We start from the raw sequence: 19,955 nt of genomic DNA on the forward strand, positions 1-19,955 counted from the left end.
TATAAGTTTGTTGAAAATTTATCCGCTTCTTTGGTTATTTCGACGTCAAGATATTGAATTGTAGATTCTTGGATGTTCCATGTAAATCCAATTTGATCTATTTTCGAATCCATGGTTTGTAATTGATGTTCCAATTGGTTATGGGAGCCTTTCCATATCAAAAATATGTCATCTATGAATCTTACATACATGACAATGTTATTGTTCCAAATCGTGTCTTGAAATACATGTGCTTCCTCGAATGCTGCCATGAACAAATTTGCATACGCCGGGGCGGCGCAATTTCCCATAGATGTTCCGCTCTGTTGCATGAACCATTTCTTGTTTTGTTCAAAATAACTGTGTTGTAAAGTGAACTGCATTAGTTCTAAAAGAAATACTTGTTGTTCTTGTGGGTAATCACTTTCTAGAAGGGCGCTTTCGATAGCTTCCAAGCCTTGCTGATGTGGTATCGAGGTGTATAAGGCTTTGACGTCGACTGTAACCATGATCATACTTTCTTCTGGTTGGATGGAGGATAATTTTAAGAGGAAGTCTGTGGTGTCTTTTAAGTAGGATCTAGTTTTCAGGACTAATGGTTGTAGGTATCTATCCAAATATTTCCCAACTAGTTCATGAATGCTTTGTTTGGTGGACACAATTGGTCTGCATGGAGGTTTCCATAGGTCTTTGTGAACTTTAGGAACTAAGTACATCGTTGGAGTTCTTTGATGTTCTTGTGTTAAATATTTGAATGTTTTTTCCGTGATCGTTCCTTGGTCGTGTGCTTTCTGAACTATACTCTGCAAAACTTTTTTAATTTCTGTTGTGGGGTTAGTTTCAATCTCCATGTATAAGTTCAGATCTCTTAGATGTTCAGACATAGTCTCCTGATAGTACGTTTTGTTGAGGATAACTGTAGCACCTCCTTTGTCTGCCTTTTGGCATATGATCTTTTGATTCCCAGCTATCGATTTGAGAATTCCAAATTCTTTCTTGGTGATGTTCATTTTGTGCGGTTTTTGTTTGGTGTTCAGTTGTTTTAGGTCCTTGCTGCACAGTTGTTCATACAAGTCTATTGTTTTGTGGCTTATGGGGGGCATGTATGTGCTTCTGGTTTTTAGTCCTCTTAATTCATCTGTTTCCATTGTGGGCTGTTTTTCCACGATGTTTTCAAAGAAATGTCTGAGACGCAATTTTCTAGTAAGTTTGAATAGGCTTACTTCCAACTCTAAAGTATTAGTGTGGGCTGTTGGGACAAAAGATAATCCTTTTTGTAATGTCGCTATTTGGATTTTGCTGAAGGTGTAATCTGATATGTTCAACACTAAGCTTTGCTGATCTGTTGTTGTTTCTTCTTCTCTTTCTTGGTTAGTGTGGACCGTGTCTGCGGTTGGTTGGATCAAGTTTCTTTTTCTGCGTCCCCTCCGGAGTCTTCTGTTTCTATCCGGCCTTCCTCTAAAAAAGGTACCGCTGTCGATGTGGTCGCTTGTTCTGTTGGCTGTGCTGTTTTTTGTGGTTTGCTTTTTGTTTGAGTTGTACTTTCACTATCTGTAGAGGATGTATCAGTATGAGAAGTATACCCTTTGGATTGTCTTTTTCTTGCATATACTTCTGCCCATGTATAGACTTCTTGTAATTTGTAATCCAAAGTGTCCCGCTTATACTTGCGTAGCTTACGCTCATTGATTTCTTGGGTGTGTTTTATGAGTTGGGTATTTATATCTTCTAATGTAGCAGCTAGTTCTTCCGGTGTGCTTAGTTTGGTAATTTCTGTTTTGGTTTGTTCTATTTCAAGTGTTAATTCTTCTAATATTAGAGCCAATTCTTCTATGATCAATAGGATGAGATCTAAACTGCACTTGTTTAAAATAGCGAACCATTTTTCTGTGAAAGTTTTGGAGTTTTTACACAAACTGGGTTTGAGGGCAATCCTGAGGCCTCTGGGTATTCTCTGGGCCTTATGGTATTTAATCATGGTGGATGCGTGCATTCTCTGGTTGATCTCCTTGCGAGTTAAGTATAGTAGATGTCTTATTTGTTGTTCTTTGTTTTTTGAGTAAACGGGTTCTTTACTTGATGGTTGTATCAATGAATAAATTTTTTCGCTTGCATCTGTCGCATATGCGAATGTTTCTGCCCTCCTGTCTGTGGAGGCTGTGATGTCCTCGTATTGCATGTTTGTGTTGGTTATGCGAAAGTTTATGTGCGTGCTTCTATCCTTGAAGGCGGGCAAAGTAATATACTAGAAGTGTAGGGTAGAGCACCGCTGTTCCAACTAAAGATTTTTCGATGTTTTCGTGCCTCCGGGGCTCTCTCCCCGTCTGGAGAGATATTAGTCACAACCTCCGATAGCAGCTATACCTAGTTGGGTATAGCTGACCCCCCGGGCACCGATGTGTGCTGAATCAGCTCTAAGTTTGCCTGTTACTCAGGTACCAAGTTTTTCTTGACGTGCATCTCTAAATAAAACAGTTATTCCATTGGTTCTGAATATTTCATTTATTCTTCATGAAATTATTTTCTTTTCCAAAATATTATTTTCCGTTATTTCACATGAAAATCCAATGCATTTCGGCAGTGTAATCTGCCTTCATCAGGGAAATAGTAAATCTACAAATTAAAAAAACACACATTTTCAATCTTACGTACTTTAGAGTATATTGCATCATTATTCAACTTAACTGTTTCAATTTTACTCTAGTTCCATTTTAACTTCATCAGCGGACTTTCTATTTCAAATCCATGGGAACCTCTCATTTCTATTGGGGCTTTAAGATTTTTAAGAGTTAGGTATAACTGAATCTCACTCCGCTTCCTAAATCAGTTACATGCACTGAGCTCGGTTTCTAACTTTAGTTTACTGCCGTCTATGGAGCGGTTTTCACAAATGAAAATACAAGCCTCGCGTTACGCGCTGGCAATGGTGATTTCTAAACGCATACGCGTTGACAAGAGTTATACGTTAACTGTTGCTAACTCGAATATGGTGGAGGGTAGCTTTCGTATTTTACGCGCTTAAACAGTCTAAGTTGGTTGATTGTTGGCTTACCACGGCGTTTCTGTTCCTCGCGCCATTCCTCTACGGACTGGTTCTGCTCCCTTCCGGAGTTACGCCCCTTGCGCCTGCGCACTATTTGGCTCCCGCTGACCCGTTTTTTTTGGATGTGCGTTATCACGCTAACTTTATTATTTTCTGTTCTAGGGGATCTATGCCAGTACACGTTACCACTATGTATTATGGCTGCTAATGCGCTTGCACAGTATTAGTGAAAACTAATGAGGTTATGCTCAATGGTTATTACTATGACAATTATGTTATGTTGTTAATAATTAACTCCAGAGATTATAGATAACAAAGAAATTCTGTTCTTTCATTGAGTCCTCCGGGCTTCAAACTGCCCAGATTGTAAATCCAGTAATTCTCTTGTTTCAACAATTTATTTTTGTTCATGGAACCTTCCATTCTGGGCAGTGTTTCCAGTACACATACTCGTAGTTGACTGACATTGTGTTGCATCTGCGTGAAATGTTCCGCCACACTAGTTTTCTTTGATTTGAGTCTAATTGTGCTTTTGTGTTCATTTATACGAACTTTCAGTTTGCGTTCAGTGTGTCCCACGTAAACGTCTCCACAAGGACATTTAATCATGTAAATTAGGTTACTTGAGTCACATGTTGCATTCACTTTTAATGTTATGGGGTAACCCTTTTGTGGGTGTGTTATACTTGATCCTTTGATGATGTTGTTGCACGTGTTACAATTATAACACGGGATTGTACCCCGGAATGTTGTTACGATATGACTTTCATCCTGTGGTTTTAAGAAATCTGCTAAATTTTTTGCACGAGTGTGTGCAAAGATTGGTTCCTCTGAAAAAATTCCTTTGAAGTCTGGTTCCATTGTGAGCATTGGCCAATGCTTCTTAATGATTTGTTTAAATTGGGTGCTAACTGTAGAGAATTTGCTCACGCATGTGATGCGGTTACTAGGTACTGGTGTTTTCCGAACTAATAACTCTTGTCTGGATTTCTGTTGGGCTCGTATTAGTGCCATTTGGGTGATGTCTGGAGGATACCCTCTTTCAATGAATCTTTGTTTCATTTCATTCATTTGCTCTCTGCATTTTGGGGCCTCTGAGACCACTCTCTTTACCCGTAGCATCTGGGAATATGGGAGATGTTTTTTGAGTGCTGGGGGATGGTGGCTGTTGAATAACAACAGGTTATTTCTGTCTGTTTGTTTGCGGTATAAGTTTGTTGAAAATTTATCCGCTTCTTTGGTTATTTCGACGTCAAGATATTGAATTGTAGATTCTTGGATGTTCCATGTAAATCCAATTTGATCTATTTTCGAATCCATGGTTTGTAATTGATGTTCCAATTGGTTATGGGAGCCTTTCCATATCAAAAATATGTCATCTATGAATCTTACATACATGACAATGTTATTGTTCCAAATCGTGTCTTGAAATACATGTGCTTCCTCGAATGCTGCCATGAACAAATTTGCATACGCCGGGGCGGCGCAATTTCCCATAGATGTTCCGCTCTGTTGCATGAACCATTTCTTGTTTTGTTCAAAATAACTGTGTTGTAAAGTGAACTGCATTAGTTCTAAAAGAAATACTTGTTGTTCTTGTGGGTAATCACTTTCTAGAAGGGCGCTTTCGATAGCTTCCAAGCCTTGCTGATGTGGTATCGAGGTGTATAAGGCTTTGACGTCGACTGTAACCATGATCATACTTTCTTCTGGTTGGATGGAGGATAATTTTAAGAGGAAGTCTGTGGTGTCTTTTAAGTAGGATCTAGTTTTCAGGACTAATGGTTGTAGGTATCTATCCAAATATTTCCCAACTGGTTCATGAATGCTTTGTTTGGTGGACACAATTGGTCTGCATGGAGGTTTCCATAGGTCTTTGTGAACTTTAGGAACTAAGTACATCGTTGGAGTTCTTTGATGTTCTTGTGTTAAATATTTGAATGTTTTTTCCGTGATCGTTCCTTGGTCGTGTGCTTTCTGAACTATACTCTGCAAAACTTTTTTAATTTCTGTTGTGGGGTTAGTTTCAATCTCCATGTATAAGTTCAGATCTCTTAGATGTTCAGACATAGTCTCCTGATAGTACGTTTTGTTGAGGATAACTGTAGCACCTCCTTTGTCTGCCTTTTGGCATATGATCTTTTGATTCCCAGCTATCGATTTGAGAATTCCAAATTCTTTCTTGGTGATGTTCATTTTGTGCGGTTTTTGTTTGGTGTTCAGTTGTTTTAGGTCCTTGCTGCACAGTTGTTCATACAAGTCTATTGTTTTGTGGCTTATGGGGGGCATGTATGTGCTTCTGGTTTTTAGTCCTCTTAATTCATCTGTTTCCATTGTGGGCTGTTTTTCCACGATGTTTTCAAAGAAATGTCTGAGACGCAATTTTCTAGTAAGTTTGAATAGGCTTACTTCCAACTCTAAAGTATTAGTGTGGGCTGTTGGGACAAAAGATAATCCTTTTTGTAATGTCGCTATTTGGATTTTGCTGAAGGTGTAATCTGATATGTTCAACACTAAGCTTTGCTGATTTGTTGTTGTTTCTTCTTCTCTTTCTTGGTTAGTGTGGACCGTGTCTGCGGTTGGTTGGATCAAGTTTCTTTTTCTGCGTCCCCTCCGGAGTCTTCTGTTTCTATCCGGCCTTCCTCTAAAAAAGGTACCGCTGTCGATGTGGTCGCTTGTTCTGTTGGCTGTGCTGTTTTTTGTGGTTTGCTTTTTGTTTGAGTTGTACTTTCACTATCTGTAGAGGATGTATCAGTATGAGAAGTATACCCTTTGGATTGTCTTTTTCTTGCATATACTTCTGCCCATGTATAGACTTCTTGTAATTTGTAATCCAAAGTGTCCCGCTTATACTTGCGTAGCTTACGCTCATTGATTTCTTGGGTGTGTTTTATGAGTTGGGTATTTATATCTTCTAATGTAGCAGCTAGTTCTTCCGGTGTGCTTAGTTTGGTAATTTCTGTTTTGGTTTGTTCTATTTCAAGTGTTAATTCTTCTAATATTGGAGCCAATTCTTCTATGATCAATAGGATGAGATCTAAACTGCACTTGTTTAAAATAGCGAACCATTTTTCTGTGAATGTTTTGGAGTTTTTACACAAACTGGGTTTGAGGGCAATCCTGAGGCCTCTGGGTATTCTCTGGGCCTTATGGTATTTAATCATGGTGGATGCGTGCATTCTCTGGTTGATCTCCTTGCGAGTTAAGTATAGTAGATGTCTTATTTGTTGTTCTTTGTTTTTTGAGTAAACGGGTTCTTTACTTGATGGTTGTATCAATGAATAAATTTTTTCGCTTGCATCTGTCGCATATGCGAATGTTTCTGCCCTCCTGTCTGTGGAGGCTGTGATGTCCTCGTATTGCATGTTTGTGTTGGTTATGCGAAAGTTTATGTGCGTGCTTCTATCCTTGAAGGCGGGCAAAGTAATATACTAGAAGTGTAGGGTAGAGCACCGCTGTTCCAACTAAAGATTTTTCGATGTTTTCGTGCCTCCGGGGCTCTCTCCCCGTCTGGAGAGATATTAGTCACAACCTCCGATAGCAGCTATACCTAGTTGGGTATAGCTGACCCCCCGGGCACCGATGTGTGCTGAATCAGCTCTAAGTTTGCCTGTTACTCAGGTACCAAGTTTTTCTTGACGTGCATCTCTAAATAAAACAGTTATTCCATTGGTTCTGAATATTTCATTTATTCTTCATGAAATTATTTTCTTTTCCAAAATATTATTTTCCGTTATTTCACATGAAAATCCAATGCATTTCGGCAGTGTAATCTGCCTTCATCAGGGAAATAGTAAATCTACAAATTAGAAAAACACACATTTTCAATCTTACGTACTTTAGAGTATATTGCATCATTATTCAACTTAACTGTTTCAATTTTACTCTAGTTCCATTTTAACTTCATCAGCGGACTTTCTATTTCAAATCCATGGGAACCTCTCATTTCTATTGGGGCTTTAAGATTTTTAAGAGTTAGGTATAACTGAATCTCACTCTGCTTCCTAAATCAGTTACATGCACTGAGCTCGGTTTCTAACTTTAGTTTACTGCCGTCTATGGAGCGGTTTTCACAAATGAAAATACAAGCCTCGCGTTACGCGCTGGCAATGGTGATTTCTAAACGCATACGCGTTGACAAGAGTTATACGTTAACTGTTGCTAACTCGAATATGGTGGAGGGTAGCTTTCGTATTTTACGCGCTTAAACAGTCTAAGTTGGTTGATTGTTGGCTTACCACGGCGTTTCTGTTCCTCGCGCCATTCCTCTACGGACTGGTTCTGCTCCCTTCCGGAGTTACGCCCCTTGCGCCTGCGCACTATTTGGCTCCCGCTGACCCGTTTTTTTTGGATGTGCGTTATCACGCTAACTTTATTATTTTCTGTTCTAGGGGATCTATGCCAGTACACGTTACCACTATGTATTATGGCTGCTAATGCGCTTGCACAGTATTAGTGAAAACTAATGAGGTTATGCTCAATGGTTATTACTATGACAATTATGTTATGTTGTTAATAATTAACTCCAGAGATTATAGATAACAAAGAAATTCTGTTCTTTCATTGAGTCCTCCGGGCTTCAAACTGCCCAGATTGTAAATCCAGTAATTCTCTTGTTTCAACAATTTATTTTTGTTCATGGAACCTTCCATTCTGGGCAGTGTTTCCAGTACACATACTCGTAGTTGACTGACATTGTGTTGCATCTGCGTGAAATGTTCCGCCACACTAGTTTTCTTTGATTTGAGTCTAATTGTGCTTTTGTGTTCATTTATACGAACTTTCAGTTTGCGTTCAGTGTGTCCCACGTAAACGTCTCCACAAGGACATTTAATCATGTAAATTAGGTTACTTGAGTCACATGTTGCATTCACTTTTAATGTTATGGGGTAACCCTTTTGTGGGTGTGTTATACTTGATCCTTTGATGATGTTGTTGCACGTGTTACAATTATAACACGGGATTGTACCCCGGAATGTTGTTACGATATGACTTTCATCCTGTGGTTTTAAGAAATCTGCTAAATTTTTTGCACGAGTGTGTGCAAAGATTGGTTCCTCTGAAAAAATTCCTTTGAAGTCTGGTTCCATTGTGAGCATTGGCCAATGCTTCTTAATGATTTGTTTAAATTGGGTGCTAACTGTAGAGAATTTGCTCACGCATGTGATGCGGTTACTAGGTACTGGTGTTTTCCGAACTAATAACTCTTGTCTGGATTTCTGTTGGGCTCGTATTAGTGCCGTTTGGGTGATGTCTGGAGGATACCCTCTTTCAATGAATCTTTGTTTCATTTCATTCATTTGCTCTCTGCATTTTGGGGCCTCTGAGACCACTCTCTTTACCCGTAGCATCTGGGAATATGGGAGATGTTTTTTGAGTGCTGGGGGATGGTGGCTGTTGAATAACAACAGGTTATTTCTGTCTGTTTGTTTGCGGTATAAGTTTGTTGAAGATATAAATACCCAACTCATAAAACACACCCAAGAAATCAATGAGCGTAAGCTACGCAAGTATAAGCGGGACACTTTGGATTACAAATTACAAGAAGTCTATACATGGGCAGAAGTATATGCAAGAAAAAGACAATCCAAAGGGTATACTTCTCATACTGATACATCCTCTACAGATAGTGAAAGTACAACTCAAACAAAAAGCAAACCACAAAAAACAGCACAGCCAACAGAACAAGCGACCACATCGACAGCGGTACCTTTTTTAGAGGAGGGCCGGATAGAACCAGAAGACTCCGGAGGGGACGCAGAAAAAGAAACAGGATCCAACCAACCGCAGACACGGTCCACACTAACCAAGAAAGAGAAGAAGAAACAACAACAGATCAGCAAAGCTTAGTGTTGAACATATCAGATTACACCTTCAGCAAAATCCAAATAGCGACATTACAAAAAGGATTATCTTTTGTCCCAACAGCCCACACTAATACTTTAGAGTTGGAAGTAAGCCTATTCAAACTTACTAGAAAATTGCGTCTCAGACATTTCTTTGAAAACATCGTGGAAAAACAGCCCACAATGGAAACAGATGAATTAAGAGGACTAAAAACCAGAAGCACATACATGCCCCCCATAAGCCACAAAACAATAGACTTGTATGAACAACTGTGCAGCAAGGACCTAAAACAACTGAACACCAAACAAAAACCGCACAAAATGAACATCACCAAGAAAGAATTTGGAATTCTCAGATCGATAGCTGGGAATCAAAAGATCATATGCCAAAAGGCAGACAAAGGAGGTGCTACAGTTATCCTCAACAAAACGTACTATCAGGAGACTATGTCTGAACATCTAAGAGATCTGAACTTATACATGGAGATTGAAACTAACCCCACAACAGAAATTAAAAAAGTTTTGCAGAGTATAGTTCAGAAAGCACACGACCAAGGAACGATCACGGAAAAAACATTCAAATATTTAACACAAGAACATCAAAGAACTCCAACGATGTACTTAGTTCCTAAAGTTCACAAAGACCTATGGAAACCTCCATGCAGACCAATTGTGTCCACCAAACAAAGCATTCATGAACCAGTTGGGAAATATTTGGATAGATACCTACAACCATTAGTCCTGAAAACTAGATCCTACTTAAAAGACACCACAGACTTCCTCTTAAAATTATCCTCCATCCAACCAGAAGAAAGTATGATCATGGTTACAGTCGACGTCAAAGCCTTATACACCTCGATACCACATCAGCAAGGCTTGGAAGCTATCGAAAGCGCCCTTCTAGAAAGTGATTACCCACAAGAACAACAAGTATTTCTTTTAGAACTAATGCAGTTCACTTTACAACACAGTTATTTTGAACAAAACAAGAAATGGTTCATGCAACAGAGCGGAACATCTATGGGAAATTGCGCCGCCCCGGCGTATGCAAATTTGTTCATGGCAGCATTCGAGGAAGCACATGTATTTCAAGACACGATTTGGAACAATAACATTGTCATGTATGTAAGATTCATAGATGACATATTTTTGATATGGAAAGGCTCCCATAACCAATTGGAACATCAATTACAAACCATGGATTCGAAAATAGATCAAATTGGATTTACATGGAACATCCAAGAATCTACAATTCAATATCTTGACGTCGAAATAACCAAAGAAGCGGATAAATTTTCAACAAACTTATACCGCAAACAAACAGACAGAAATAACCTGTTGTTATTCAACAGCCACCATCCCCCAGCACTCAAAAAACATCTCCCATATTCCCAGATGCTACGGGTAAAGAGAGTGGTCTCAGAGGCCCCAAAATGCAGAGAGCAAATGAATGAAATGAAACAAAGATTCATTGAAAGAGGGTATCCTCCAGACATCACCCAAACGGCACTAATACGAGCCCAACAGAAATCCAGACAAGAGTTATTAGTTCGGAAAACACCAGTACCTAGTAACCGCATCACATGCGTGAGCAAATTCTCTACAGTTAGCACCCAATTTAAACAAATCATTAAGAAGCATTGGCCAATGCTCACAATGGAACCAGACTTCAAAGGAATTTTTTCAGAGGAACCAATCTTTGCACACACTCGTGCAAAAAATTTAGCAGATTTCTTAAAACCACAGGATGAAAGTCATATTGTAACAACATTCCGGGGTACAATCCCGTGTTATAATTGTAACACGTGCAACAACATCATCAAAGGATCAAGTATAACACACCCACAAAAGGGTTACCCCATAACATTAAAAGTGAATGCAACATGTGACTCAAGTAACCTAATTTACATGATTAAATGTCCTTGTGGAGACGTTTACGTGGGACACACTGAACGCAAACTGAAAGTTCGTATAAATGAACACAAAAGCAAAATTAGACTCAAATCAAAGAAAACTAGTGTGGCGGAACATTTCACGCAGATGCAACACAATGTCAGTCAACTACGAGTATGTGTACTGGAAACACTGCCCAGAATGGAAGGTTCCATGAACAAAAATAAATTGTTGAAACAAGAGAATTACTGGATTTACAATCTGGGCAGTTTGAAGCCCGGAGGACTCAATGAAAGAACAGAATTTCTTTGTTATCTATAATCTCTGGAGTTAATTATTAACAACATAACATAATTGTCATAGTAATAACCATTGAGCATAACCTCATTAGTTTTCACTAATACTGTGCAGGCGCATTAGCAGCCATAATACATAGTGGTAACGTGTACTGGCATAGATCCCCTAGAACAGAAAATAATAAAGTTAGCGTGATAACGCACATCCAAAAAAAACGGGTCAGCGGGAGCCAAATAGTGCGCAGGCGCAAGGGGCGTAACTCCGGAAGGGAGCAGAACCAGTCCGTAGAGGAATGGCGCGAGGAACAGAAACGCCGAGGTAAGCCAACAATCAACCAACTTAGACTGTTTAAGCGCGTAAAATACGAAAGCTACCCTCCACCATATTCGAGTTAGCAACAGTTAACGTATAACTCTTGTCAATGCGTATGCGTTTAGAAATCACCATTGCCAGCGCGTAACGCGAGGCTTGTATTTTCATTTGTGAAAACCGCTCCATAGACGGCAGTAAACTAAAGTTAGAAACCGAGCTCAGTGCATGTAACTGATTTCGGAAGCGGAGTGAGATTCAGTTATACCTAACTCTTAAAAATCTTAAAGCCCCAATAGAAATGAGAGGTTCCCATGGATTTGAAATAGAAAGTCCGCTGATGAAGTTAAAATGGAACTAGAGTAAAATTGAAACAGTTAAGTTGAATAATGATGCAATATACTCTAAAGTACGTAAGATTGAAAATGTGTGTTTTTTTTATTTGTAGATTTACTATTTCCCTGATGAAGGCAGATTACACTGCCGAAATGCATTGGATTTTCATGTGAAATAACGGAAAATAATATTTTGGAAAAGAAAATAATTTCATGAAGAATAAATGAAATATTCAGAACCAATGGAATAACTGTTTTATTTAGAGATGCACGTCAAGAAAAACTTGGTACCTGAGTAACAGGCAAACTTAGAGCTGATTCAGCACACATCGGTGCCCGGGGGGTCAGCTATACCCAACTAGGTATAGCTGCTATCGGAGATTGTTAAAACAATGGCATCCACAAAACTAAATAACCATTTTAACGACCCTATACAATCGAAATGCCTGAAAGAAATCTGCCATAATATGATTCCAATATGGACAGATATCATAAACGCATCACTCATACAGGGGTGCCTGCCAGAAAGCCTGAAGACTGGACAAGTAGTCCCGATAATCAAAAAACCCACAGTAGACCCATCAGATCCAAACAACTATCACCCAGTAACCAACATCCCTTTTCTCGCCAAACTCATAGAGAAATGTGTACAGAATCAGCTGAGTAAACATATCGACAACTACTCATTACTTGATGACTGCCAATCGGGATTCACAGCAAATCATAGAACGGAAACAGCAATCCTTCAAATTGTCGATGATGCACTTCAAGCTCTTCATTGAAATCAATCTTGTCTACTCATCCTCCTAGACTTGTCAGCAGCATTTGACACAGTCAACCATGAAAAATTACTGAACAGACTTCACGGCAGGATGGGAATGTCCGGCACGGTTCTGAAATGGTTCGAATCATTTTTAAAGAACAGAACACAGAGATTCCTAGTAAACCAAACACTATCGCCATCATGCCCAAAAACACTTGGTGTACCTTATCTCCTTCACTGTTTAACTTAAACATCGAACCTCTTACAGAAATCTTACGGGAATCAAAAATATCCTATCACATGTATGCAGATGATACGCAACTTTACATCAAGATCGATAGCCTTTAAGACATAACTACAATGAATGATTCCCTCAAAACATCGCTGAATTGGTTAACTAACAATCATCTCAAGCTTAAAGCTAACAAAACCAAATTCTTACTCATCTCACCACAAACAAATCAATCCTTAGTCAAAGAATGGAGCAAAACTGCATCCCAACTCTAGTTGACTCGGCGAAATCCCTCGGAATAACACTTGACGAGAACCTGGATATGAAAACCCACATTAGCTCTAAGGCAAAAAATGCCCGTTTCCACTTGAACTATTTGAGAAAGATGAAATCTTTTTTAACAGAGACAGACCTGAAACTAGCGGTGCAATCGCTGGTTATATCTAGGATTGAATATGGTTGTACTACACTTGCCGGCCTACCAACAATTTTAACTGCACCCTTAAAAGCCTGCCTCAATACTGCGGCAAGACTTATTACAGGATCGAGAAAATTTGACCACATTAATCCTCACCTGAAGGCCTTAAACTGGTTACTGTACGAGGCTAGAGTACAGATGAAAATGGCATGTATCACCCATAAAGCGATTCATCACAACACACCTAAATATCTCGCCCACAAAATAGAAATCACAGGAAGAAACAGACTTGTCAGGAGTGCCAATTATCTGCTCCTGAAACCACCTATCTTCAAGAAGAAAAACGTATGAAAGGACATTTTCAGGCGTAGCTCCCAGGATTTGGAACTCCCTTCCTGCAAACATTAGAAGAGTTAGGAACACAACAACATTCAAGAAAGAAAGAAATGAAGAACTTTTTTATGAGCAAGTTCCTCCCATAAACAAGTTAAACGTAACCGAAGACTTGTCATGGACTTTATAACCTTAAACCAAATAGAGGAATTGAGTGAACCGCTATGAATAATACCTCAGAACTTTGTTAACTCAGGTCTTAATCAATTCCGACACGTTGCTGCTATCCCCGATACTAGCCTTTAGTTACTAGGTCTAAATCGACACTATTTAATCTGCATGTCTCAATGCTATATGTACACTGTATTTGTAACCTATACCATATGAAGTTAAGCGCTCTGATACCCATGGGTCATGTCCCCGCTATAGAAAACTGTTAATAAATAAATAAATAAATACATTAATTAATAAGGAAAGCCATCAATATAAAACTTATAAAACATGGCCTATCATCAAGAGGTGGTAGAGCAGTTTTTGTGATAGAGCCACATGAATATCACCAGACAGACGTATTATATTCATGGATAGTCTTCCCAGAAGCAAATCCAGTAACACGTATGTTTCACTACTACAAAGAAGATAATCCACCACAGGAATATATTCCTTTCGAGGATATTGAAATTCCACTCACATACCAGGAATATGAGCTCTGGTTTAAAGGCGCCCTAGAACATTTAAATCACATTACTAGGCCTGGTCACTAGGTAGACCAGGAGCAACATGGTCGGCCATAGCCGGCTACACACCTGACCCTGACATTGAAGCAATGTTGGATGATGAATTACTTAGTAATATACAAAGATTAGTAGAACTATACAGTTAAACCACAACTGTCTGAAAGTCCTGAAAAGGTCTTTACTAAAAAAACTCCTACTCCTTCTAAGAAGAAGTGGGAAAATAGCAAGAAAACTTCTAAAGAGAAGCATTCTCATTCCCGAGGTAGGTCTCCTCAAAAGGAGCCATCTGAAAGGAGGAATAACCTCAGGAATAGGGATAATTTGAGGAAACTGATACACGTTCCTCTCTAACCTTTCAGACTTCGTCACAAGAAATCCGAAAGAAGAGGACGGTCAGAAAACAAGGAAGAACGCGTGAAGTCCAAAGACAATCAACACGTTCAGAAAAACAAGAAACCTCAATTCACCAAAAGAAGGTAGCAGGTCTAAAAATCAGACATGCAGAAGATCTTGAGGACACAACTCAAGAACGGAGAATGGGCTCAGACAATGTTGGACAGCACAGCAGAAGTCCTGAAGGATCTTCTGGAGACAGTGGGCTTGAATGAATACATTCAAGTTGAAACTGCAGACACCAGGGTTAGTTTTCCAAATATGTTATATGAAATAACACTCCCGGTGGAGGGAGACAAACCATGAAAAGTGAAAGCACTCTTTTGGGAGCGATTTTCTAAGGGTTATGACATTCTTCTAGCTGAACAAGACTGGCCACCAAAATTTGTGAGTGAGCGACATCATTATGCCAGCCTTTAACCAATTCCAATTCATTTAAAGTATACATATGCCAGGAAATGGGCAGTTGCCCAAGCCCCAGCGTTATTCAAAAATCATGCAGGAAAGGCAGTACCCAATTAAGCAAGAAGCTAAAAAACAGGTCAGGGAGATATTAGATCAACTTGAATACCAAGGGGTGATTGAAACATGCACCTTGTCAATGAACAATCCTTTGTTCCTGTCTCCAAATCAGACAATACATACTGTCTAGTATTGGATTGCAGACATCTAAATTCTTATTGCAAAACGTTTGCAGTGCAAAATGCACACAGCACAGCATTAATAAATAATATTGGGCGTAAAAAAAATAAAGCCACATTAGATATTTCTAACGATTTCTTTTGTCAAAACATTGCACCAGAAAGTAGGTATTTGACCGCTTTCTCAATTATGGGGACACAGCGTCACTTCTGTCGTCTCCATCTGGGATTCAAGAATAGTCTTGGGTTATTTTCAGCAAGAGTAACAGAGTTACTACAAATTTATGATGACTAGGCATTGTCATATGTCGATGACATCTATCTGACAGACGATGACTTGCATAGGCACTTGAACAGGGTGAACACCATTATACTTGGATTCGCCTCTGAAGGGTACAAATTATATTTAAAAAAATTGAGAATTGTCTATCTCAGCGCCCTTTTCCTAGGATATGAATTATCAAGTGAAGGCAAAAGCCAGGCAGACAACTTTTTAAAAAAGTGTGCGCTGATCCAACAACGGAAAACACTGAAAAACTTTCTAGCTTTCCTGAATTTCGGAAGAACTTACATTCTAAATTACGAAGAAAGGGTTAAACTTCTCTACGAATTAATCAAACCTGATTTTAAAACAATAAATTGGACACAAAAACACACAGAAATGTTGCGTTCATTGCAAACAGACATGTTGGCAACTAAACATTTACAAACACGCGTAAACTGCGCAACTTAGTGATCCAAATCATTCCGGGTCAATGCCGATTCACCTACTTAACTTTTAATGAAGGCAAAAAAGTACCAATAGCTTACAAATCACATTTGTATACACAAGCAGAAATTAAATTCACTTCTACAGAAAAAATTCTGACAGCTGTTCAAACTGCTGTAGCAAAAGAAAGAGCCCTAGCACAGGGGAAACGCATTGTGGTCGAAATACCTGTACCTGCCTTAGAGGCAGTGACAAAGGCGAGCATTCCAATTGCTAAAGCTTTCCATCCAAGATGGATACAATGGGTTAATTCTCTCACTGCAACAGATGTTGAATACGTTTTTGATCCATATTTAAAAACACAAGCATTATTACAATACGAACAAGAATGTCCTCTGCCTACTGAAATTCTGCCTCTTGACCAGTATGAATGTAAAATTTATACTGACGGATCAGCTCAACTCACAACTGGGATTAAACAACCCTATAGTGTGGCGTGCGTGATCATTAAAGGTTGGTGGCTCGATGGCAAATTTAGACCAATGGTCACTAAAACTCAATCCTTAGGAGATTGTACAGCTCAGCGAGCTGAACTGCTAGCATTCAAGATGGCATTTGAGAATACGGATTGCAAATTCTCCACACTCATAGTGTGCTATTCTATATATTGTGTACAGTCTTATAATGAATTTTTAGAGAATTGGCTTTAAAACAGGATCAAAGATGCAAAAGGTGGCACATATAAAATGCTTTGGGAACAAGTAGTTCAGTTACGAGAAGGACTACAAAACACTCATGTGATACATAAGCTGAGTCATCAACATGATGGCGTTCACGTTGAAGGGAATTCATTGGCTGATGAAGTCGCAAAGAGGGCTGTGCAATCGGCTTCCGTAGCTGCAATCACTCGTTCAAAAATGAAAATAGAAATTAAAATAATGCTGGCTGTCAATGCTTCAAGCAAAGACACAAAGACAGTGGTAAAACATTACCTAAAGGGTTTCCACTCAAATACTCCTATATAACTGATGCAAACAATGTTCCGTTTGCTCGAATCCCTGGAGTGGGGGATAAGGTAATTCCACACATGGAACTTAGATCAGGACTAATTCTAGCAGCACATGAAGGGCTCGCCTCTGCTCATTCAGGTGTTTCCACCACAGAACCATTATGAAAACAGTGGTACTGGTGGCCACGCATGAGGAAACAGGCCAGAAACTACGTCTTCGACTATAAAATATGCCAAAAGATGAAAGTCTCTACTGTGAAACGGCCTGCGCAGACGCCGCTATTAATTTCAGATAAACCATTAGCTTGCATTTTCCTGAAACACTGCGGCCCCTTGCAAAGGGATGGTAACTATAAATATATCATGGTCGCAGTGGATTTGTGTTCAAGGTTCATTTGGATGTGTCCTCAGCGCTCGGCTGACGCTCGAACTGTTATAAAAGATTTGCTAGTCTTTATCGGCAAATACACAGTCGGCACGCTACATTCTGACCAGGGTTCTGCGTTTAGCTCTCGAGCTTACAAGGAGGCCATGGCCAAATTGAGCATTGCATTGCGGTATTCTAGTACATTTAATCCAGAGGGAAATTCAGTTGTGGAGAGAATAAACCGGGACATAAAGCAATGTATAACAGCTAGGTTATTAGGTTTGTGTGACGGGTGGGTCAAACATCTAATAAGTGTCCAACGTAGTCTTAACAACTTGCCAAGAAGTTCTCTAGGGGGTATCACTCCATATGAATTTTTTTTGGAGCTAGAATGCAGGTCTTGGACGTTGATTGTCAGACATCAGTGGTGAACAAAATAGATTTTGACATCAAAGATCATTTGGTTATTTTACAGGACTTAAAAGAAATAAGAACAAAACAAAGTAACTTGATCCTGAATCCAACCACCAATGAGGAAAAACTGACCGTCCCAGCAAGGCCTGTCTGGATCCCAAATCTTGGTGATATAGTCGGAGAAAAGATCGCAGACAAGAAGGAATTTGGGCCTTCTCACAGACAACCAGCACCTGTCCTAGCAATCCACGGATTAAGAACGGTATTACTTCTACCACTTGCTGGTAAAAAGGAGAACAGGTTTGTATCCATCGACCCGGTCAAACCACATCATGTGGCCAATAATAAGCAGTAGGCCAAGTGGACTCCGCCAAGGTTGCATATGCCCTAATCTAGCCTCTATCCAAGAGATTCAAACTGAGAGACTCCTCACCTTTGAGGAATCTGACACTTGCATCAATTCTTCAAACGGATGTTGATACTTTGCTGGACCCGGTAACGGCCCCAGGTGCAGTGTTGTCCCCAGCGACTACCAATTTGGATGACGGCATTCATTAAGATCTCACAGACATAAAATGCTAATGCTGAGGTATGAGAGGAAACTACGGGCATGCAGGTAACATCCGATTCGAACATTGCTAATGCAAACAATGCTGACAACGATGCTTCACATCTATGTGCGGTTAGTCTTCTGGATGAGGTATTCCAACTATTACCTACAATGCTAGACAATTCTTTTACAGACTTAGTAGATTTCATGTTTTCTCCAAGCACTAACACTGACATTTGAGTTTGACACACAGTGTTCTGACAGACTCTAAATTCCACCTTCATTTTTGTAAACAAAGAACTTTTTCCTATGATTAATTTGTTTTTCCAAATTTGTATTTCTCATTTTTTGCACAAGTAATCTGCTTATAGTAGAACTATTCATAGAGAACAAGAATTATTTGAAAACTTCCATAGACAATACTTGACCTTGTCCACAAACAAACAGTTTTATGTAATATGACATGAAATGGTTTGGGCCTTTTTTCTTCTGTATTTACGAGCCACTTCATAAATGTACATTTTCATGATTCATTCAGATTGTATTTTCAAATGTCACCTATATGCTTGGAATGAAACATTACTTTGAATGCATAAAGCACCAGTGCACTTTTGTGTACAACCAGTTCCAATGCATTTTAATATATTGTGGGTGGGTTTTAAACACTTGATGTGTAGATATATTTAAGATATGTTTCAACGTGTTTAGGACTTAAGTATTTAGTAGAAGTTGTACATAAGAAAGTGGAGTGGGTGTTGTGTGCGGTTTTAGATTCCGATCGAATTCCCCAATTCATGCCCTTACATAGGTACAATTCTCGTTGCCCTTATATAGGCATAGAAATCCAGTCCTTATTTAGGCTTAGGCCATGCAGCCCAAATACAGGCATGGCTACTTCCATCCATTCATCTACATCACAACTATTTCTTGGAAAACCAGGCTCTTAAGCCGGTAGGGACTTCCCCTTGCTTGAATATTGATTTCTCCAAGAACTCATTTATTATGCATGAACAACTATTCCTTAAGGGTTCATTCATGACGTTCATATGCCCGACTTTACGTCAAAGCTGGCATTCCAAAACACCTTCAAGGTATAAATATACCTTCACTTGCTATGGCAAAGCACAGTGTGGTTCGGTGCAGTTCGACTACCTACTTGCACAACGCAGCTCGCTACAGCAAGTGCCGAAGCAAGCTAACTCTCCAGCTGACGCACTGATCAGAAGCTGTCTTCCTCTGCAGAGATTTCAGCTCCAGTGTTTCTTACTCGCATTGCGGGGTGTTGGGAAATCGAGTCCATGGAAGAGATACCAACCTCTCTCCTTCTAAGGTATGGAGCTGATTAGAACCTAGAGAAATCTTTGGCAATTCTTGGCAAAAACTAAACCTATGCTAAAGACCACACTTACTTCTTTCCTCATACTAGACCTAGGTTAGATACATTGGGGTAGGCGTATTTTAGAAGCACCAGTTGAGTATTTTAGCCTATGTTATTTATGTTTGTATTTTTATATGTCATAGCAACAGACAATGCTATTACAGTATTATTTTATATTACTGTTTACGCGATTGTTGCAGTTCACCTCTCTTGCATGAAAAAGAAGACTGTTCAATAAACCCCTTTTATTGAAACACTGTCTCTCTATTTCTGTGCAAACTCTGTAGAAACGAAGCATGCACGATTGAC

This window comes from Lissotriton vulgaris, unplaced genomic scaffold (assembly GCF_964263255.1).
Source record: "Lissotriton vulgaris unplaced genomic scaffold, aLisVul1.2 SCAFFOLD_987, whole genome shotgun sequence".
Lineage (NCBI taxonomy): Eukaryota > Metazoa > Chordata > Amphibia > Caudata > Salamandridae > Lissotriton > Lissotriton vulgaris.